At 40.6% G+C, this 7,244-nt stretch overlaps 1 protein-coding gene across 1 annotated transcript in view; it reads right to left on the bottom strand.

The window, feature by feature from the left end:
* The window catches only part of Ankrd13c (ankyrin repeat domain 13C), a 60,034-nt gene that overhangs the window by 24,009 nt on the left and 28,781 nt on the right, over positions 1-7,244 (bottom strand). The gene's annotated exons all lie outside the window — the stretch shown is intronic.

The raw sequence follows: 7,244 nt of genomic DNA, 5'->3' as shown, positions 1-7,244 counted from the left end.
GCCAGGACAGCCAGGGCTACACAGAGAAACCCTGTCTCGAAAAACCAAAAAAACAAAAAACAAAAACAAAAAAATACCCCAAAACAGCAAAAAAAAAAAACAAAAACAAAAAAACAAAAAAAAACAAACCAACCAACTAAAAAACAAACAAACAAGCAAACACCCCAATGTTCTCATTGTCTGAAAGCCTCATAGATTATAATCAGTTTTAGTTGTCAACCTGATAGAGTCTAGAATCATCTGGGAAGATCTGTCTAAATCAGATTGGCTTCTGGCAATGTTAGTGGGAGACTGTCTTGACTATCTTAATTGTTACAAGACCGATCCTGAAAGTAGGAGACACCATTTCCTGGTTCTGGGCTCTCAACTTGTCTTTAGACTAGAACAAATAAGCATGAATATGTTTCTCTCTACTCTGAACTACAGATGGGACATGACTTACTGCTTCAAGATTCAGCCACTGGGTCTTCCCTGCAATGATGGACTGTTCCCTGGAATTATAAACTAAAATAAACTCTTTTCCTCTTAATTTATTTTTGTTACGATATTTTTGTCTTAATAAAGTTTATTTGCTTTTATTATTTTAAATTACATGTGTGGGTATGTGCACATGAGTTCAGGTGTTCAGAGACCAAAGATGTTGAATGCCCCTGGAGCTAGTTACAGAAGATTGTGCGCCACCTGATGTGGGTACTGGGAAATGAACTCTTCAGTATGTATTTTTGATCACTGAGCCATCAATCCAGCCCCAGCCAGGATATTTTTATCACAGTAACAGAAAGCAAGCTAAGATAGAAATCAATTTCTACCACACATTAATATACCTATACATCTATATGTTTACTGATTCCACACGTAACCTGGATCTGCTGTGGTCTAGCTGAATGGTGTGGTCTCAGACATTCCACATATCACTAGTTGAAATTGGAAAAACAATGGGATTAAAGAGTTTACCACTACCCTTTAATTACTCAGGCTTATATTATAGGTTACTAGTCCAGGTTCACTTACCAGTTGCTCAACAGTCTTTAAACTGCTTATCACAGTTGGCAAAACTAACAACTTTTAAGGACAAAATGATTATACTATTAACAATTTCATCAAGACATGCATATCACAAAGAAGTGAGTATGAGGGCTTAATCAGTTATTAAGAGTGCTGGGTGCCCTTGCAGAGAACCTGGGTTCAATTCTCAGCTCACAACCATCTGTAACTCTAGTTTGAGCGATCCGGCACATTCTCCTGGCCTCCACGGGTAACAGACACACAAGTGGGTACCCAGATACAATACACATACACATAACTTTAAAAAATAAAAATATAAGGTATGGTGACACACACCTTTGATCCAAGCACTTGGAAAGCAGAGGCATCTCTTGAATTCAAATCTAGTTGGTCTACAGAGCGAATACCAGGACTGCCAGGACTACACGGAAAAACTGTCTTGAAAAACCAAAAAAGGAAAAAAAAGAAATGTGCCACACACACACTCCAGTGAAGTCCGCTTGACAGGCTGAGAAGCTTAAAAGCCACTCATGAGGCAAAGAGTTTCACAGAAACTCACCTCCTGGAGTTTTAGCTTTATCTTTTACCCATATACTCATACTCTATTTCCACGTTAGTCTGGTGTATGGAAAAATTCTGTTAGAGTTAAGTCTCCCCAGTGTTCCAAGGTCCCAGAAGCCAAGCTTAAAATCCTGTAAGAATGCAGTAAGGAAGTTAACCTATTCAGTAACTAATTAAGCATTACAAAAGATGGAGCCAGTAGCTCAGAGTTGGGTCTACTAAGGACAGTAGCAAGTCTCACCCAATCAAGGGAATACCAAAAAAGAGCCAGAGAATCCCACTGAGATAGAAATCTTCAGTACAGGCTACATTGCATATTAGAAGCAAGTTGGTAAATTCTTCTGACAAATGGAGATCCTCCAGATACTTAAAAGTTACACTCATATAAGAATTTAACAAGGCCTAAGAGATAGGGGGGGGGGGGTGATATTACATTATTCATGAGGCCTGCCAAGAGCAGTACCCCCTGGTGTTAGCCTTCACAAGCTTCAAAAGTATAGCACTAGAGTGTAAAATCTTTACCTGTCACTAAGCTGACCCTAGGCAGGACTGCTTTATCTTTACAGTAAACATCTACCTGGTTCAGTAAATCCTTTTGAAGTCATTCCTTTGTTTTGTATCCGGTAACTTCAATGTACCTTGCCTGCTGTGACTTCTGACCCCGTGTATTTACTGTACTATATAAGATTGGTGTCCACTTTGTGACATTACATTCAGATTCTACACAATCTCGAGTGTTGATCTGTCACCCGCCGACTCCTTGTCCACCTGCCGGAGACCGGTTCCACACAGACAAAGGGACCCAGAGGGTCTGTGGCAGAAATGCATTAAAAAAAAAAAAAAGTATAGTTCCCATGTGAACAACACACACTGTATAAAAAAATTGAGTGTGGTCTCTATGTGTATAGTAAAGATACCATAAAGAAGTGCAAATAGTCTCCATGTGCATGGTACACATATACCATCAAGAAGCAAGTATGGAAACAGCCCCAGTTGAGGCATGGGGCCACCCACACATCCTCAAAAATTTTGGCCCAGAATTGTTCCTGTCTAAAGGAAATGCAGGGACAAAAATGGAAAAGAGACTGAAGGAAAGGCCGTCCTATGACTGGCCCAACTTGGGATCCATCCCAGGCAGAAGCACCAAACCCTGACACTATTACTGATGCCATGTTGAGCTGGGAGATAGGAGCCTAGCATGGCTGTCCTGAGGGGCTCTACTAGCAGCTGAGATAGATGCAGATACTTACAGACAAACCACTGGACTAAGGTTGGGGACCCCTATGAAAGAGTTAGGAGAAGGACTAGGCTGAACGAGGTTACAACCCCATAGGAAGAACAACAGTATCAACTAACTCAGACCTCCCCTCAGAGCTCCCAGAGACTAAGCAACCAATCAAAGAGCATACATGGGCTGCTCTGCGGTCCTCAGCACTTATGTAGGAGAGGACTGCCTTCTCTGGCCTCAGTGTAGGAGGATGCACTTAATACTGTTGAAACTTGATGCCCCAGGGAAGAGGGATACTGGGGGGGAGGGGGGGGAGGCTGGATAGGGGAATGGGGAGATACCCTCTCAGAAGCAAAGGGGAGGGGAGATGTAGTGAAGAACTTGGGGAGGAGAAACTAGGAAGGGGGCAAATTTGGAATGTAAGTATATAAAATAATTTAATAATAATAATAAAAGACCTATTTTTTTAAAAGGTGGTGCTGAAGAACTCAGTGGTTAAGAGCACTGGCTGTTCTTCCAGAGGTCCCAAGTTCAATTCCCAGCAACCACATGGTGGTTCACAACCATCTGTAATGGAATCTGATGCCCTCTGCTGGTGTGGCTGAAAACAGTGACAGTGTACTCATACATAAAATAAATAAATCTTTTTTTTTTTTTTTAATTTTTTAGCCGAGTGTGATGGCTCACACCTTTAATCCTAGCACTTGGGAGGCAGAGGCAGGCGGATTTCTGAGTCTGGCCAGCCTGGTCTACAGAATGAGTTCCAGGACAGCCAGGGCTATACAGAGAAACCCTGTCTTAAAAACAAAGCAACAAAACAGAAAAACAACAACAAAAAAAATTTTTTTAAAGATTTAAAAAAAAAAAAAAAAGCCAAGTACGGTAACCACATGCACACATAAAGAACATAAGAAAATAAGTGTGGTCCTATGTGCACACTATAAAGAAGTGACCATGGTGCCAAGCGATGGTGGCACATGCAGTTGAACCTCTGTGAGTTCTAGGCCAGCCTGATCTACAGAGTGAGTTCCAGGATAGCTACTCTATACCCTATCTTGAAAAATACAAAAGAGGAGACTATGCCGGGGCCTAGCAAACACATAAGTGGATGCTCACAGTCAGCTATTGGATGGATCACAGGGCCCCCAATGGAGGAGCTAGAGAAAGTACCCAAGGAGCTAAAGGGATCTGCAACCCTATAGGTGGAACAACATTATGAACTAACCAGTACCCCAGAGCTCTTGACTCTAGCTGCATATGTATCAAAAGATGGCCTAGTCGGCCATCACTGGAAAGAGAGGCCCATTGGACTTGCAAACTTTATATGCCCCAGTTCAGGGGAATGCCAGGGCCAAAAAGGGGGAGTGGGTAGGTAGGGGAGTGGGGGGGAGGGTATATGGGACTTTTGGGATAGCATTGGAAATGTAAACGAGGAAAATACCTAATAAAAAATGTAAAAAAAAAAGAAACACACAAAGAAAAATACAAAAGAGAAAAACAAACAAACAGTCTCTACATGCCATGTGTATACCGTAGTGAGTGTCACACACACACACACACACACACACACACACACACACACACACACACACACCATGGCTACAATATGAAATCAAAAGACCCTAAGAGCTCTAGATTTTTTTAAAAGGGTAAGGCCACTGCTGGCCCCTGATCTTCTCTCAAGAAGTCTGCCACCTAAACTGTGTCAGAAGGCCTGTCACTGGGTGTACATGTGGCTCAAGAGAAAACAGAGTCAGCAGTCATGTCAAAAGTTCACCTAATACCAAAAGGGAATCTTATATCCAAGTACACAGTTAAACTATTTGGCTCCATGCTTCAGCCACTTGGGAATTCTAGACTACATAATAGGTGGCACAGAACAGTTCTTTATCTCCACTTCTGTACCTATCATCCTGAGAATTATAATGGGCTTTTAGGATGAGAATGAGAAGAGATACACAGAAAAAGAGGCAAAAAGACAAAGACATGGGGACATTTGCAATCTCAACAGGTCCAACCTACTTGGGAACTGAGGCACAATGGTCACAAATCCAAGGCTTAGATCCAGCAATAGATTCCATTAAGTCAAAAATACCCCAACTACATTAAACTCATGGTGTCAATTTTAATTCTATGCGTTTATATCATTACAACTAAAGTAAGATATTTATACATATAAAGTAAGATATTTATACATATACATCATATACACATACATATTATATTAGGCCTATGATCTAGATATTGTCCTAACCTCATCCAGCTGAACCTTCCTTAAGCCACCTGGAGGTCCCCAACTCCCAAAGAGTACCCAGGTGGCTTACTATACTACAGCCTAGAATTCCTGAATTCAAGTGATTCTCCTGCCTTGTAGCTGAGACTACAGGTAAACAGAGAAGAAGCAAAAAGGAACTTTATACAAATCCAAAAATTTGAATCCAAAATATTCTGATAAAAGCCTAAAAAATACTCATGTCACTGACATGCAAAATAAGCAAAGTTTATAGTGACTGTCTCAGTGGGTTGTCATGGGTATTCTCTTTCTGTGTCTGTCTGTCTCCTTGCCCCACACCCCTATTATATAGCTCAGGATGGCACCTCCTCCCTCAACTTCTCTCGGGATTATAAGTGTACAACATCATGGCCATCTTAGATAACATCTTAGTTTACATATTAGTGAAAATGTTTATTAATATTTTTACCTTATGTGTAAGAGTGGTTTTTCTGCGTTTGTGTATGCAGGTGTATGTACTATATGCATGTAATACCTGTGGAGGTCATTGGAAGACATTGGATCTCCTGGAACTGAAGTTAAAAATGGTTCTGAGGTGCTATATGGGTACTCAAAACCAAACCCAGGTCCTCTGAAATGCGGAGCCATCTCTCCAGCCCCCTCCCCCTTTTGAGCCAAGGCTGTTTACTAGGTACCCCAGGCTAGCCTAGAAAACAAGACCCAGGCTGACCTGGAATTCATGACGCATTTATGCACCTCCCAAATGCTAGGATTACAAGTACCATGTGCATCATCATGCCTTGCTTTATTACATCAATTGATCTAACAATGTTGCTCAATCTCTCCTTTGCCTACTAAAGTATTGATTCTTCTTTAACCATATTCCCAGTGATTACTTGACTGATACAAGATCAACATAAGTTCTAGAGATTCCTCTATTTTATAATTTAGCTTCCTCTGAAGTTATACTTAAAAGGTTTGTCTTAAAACATAAACATAATTTTTATAGTCTAGGGAAAAAAAAATATTTGCCACACACCCTCCAATCCAGCCTCTGCACTGTTCTGGGACATTTCTTCTTCACCTTGAGGCTGAAAGAAGTCCCATGCCCAGGACCTCCGTGAATTGCTTGCTCTCAGTTTTTAACTTCTGCCACAATCCTCTTGTCAGACTCTCAGTCTTATATCCACTTAGTCTCTTCACAGTTAGGTTGGTAATGTGCTCCCCATTATTACCATTTTTGTGTGCCCCCCGCCCCTTATGTTGGTGATCAAATTCAGGACTTCACATATACAGAGAGCAAGTGTTTAGCCCTCATATCATTTACTATAAAAAGTCACACAAATAGGAAGCAATTTTTAAAGTAGGCATTTTGCATAAACAAGAATCAATACAACCAAAATATAAAGTGATCATTTAAGGATTATTCAATTTCTGAGCTCTCTCTCCTACAAATGTACAGTATATATTTTAAAAATCCCTTAAAACATTTTAATTCTAAACATCTAAACTAATAACCTGGAGACACACAGAAATATAACAAGGCTGTCTATATGCACACTTCATAAATATTATGTACTATGTGTAGATATGCAAATTGAAATTTTAGGATTAATGTATAAATTTAAAGTTTAAATTTGTTACATTAATAATCTAAAAATATGAGTTATGTTGATACCAATCATGGAAGCTAAAGTCAGAAGCACACCAAGTGCACAGGCAGTGCCCAAATACTCAAACTGCATATAAAACATACAGAATCTAAAGGGAAGGCAACTGTGATGTATGCTCAAGTTACATAAAGCTTCAAGACACTGGGCTAAATGAAATAGGCTGGCTGCAAAAGGAAAGATAGTGTATTATTTCACTTATGTAAGGTATCCAGAAGTCAACTTCATAGAGATAAAAAAGTGGGAAGGTGGTTTCCTGAGTGGAGGGGAAGGGGAGTGTGTGGTTACTCTTTAAGAGTCTAACTTCACTTTTGCAAGATTAAGAACACAATAAGAGATTTGTGGTGGTGACAGTTGTCTAACACTATGAGCATCCCTAATGCAACTGAACTGTGCATTTAAAAATGGTTCAGCCGGGCGTGGTGGCGCATGCCTTTAATCCCAGCACTTGGGAGGCAGCGGCAGGCGGATTTCTGAGTTCAAGGCCAGCCTGGTCTACAAAGTGAGTTCCAGGACAGCCAGGGCTATACAGAGAAACCCCTGTCTC

The sequence above is a fragment of the Mus caroli genome, chromosome 3 (assembly GCF_900094665.2).
Source record: "Mus caroli chromosome 3, CAROLI_EIJ_v1.1, whole genome shotgun sequence".
Lineage (NCBI taxonomy): Eukaryota > Metazoa > Chordata > Mammalia > Rodentia > Muridae > Mus > Mus caroli.
Note: the sequence above shows the minus strand (reverse complement) of the source record. Positions and strands in the feature narration are given on the sequence as shown.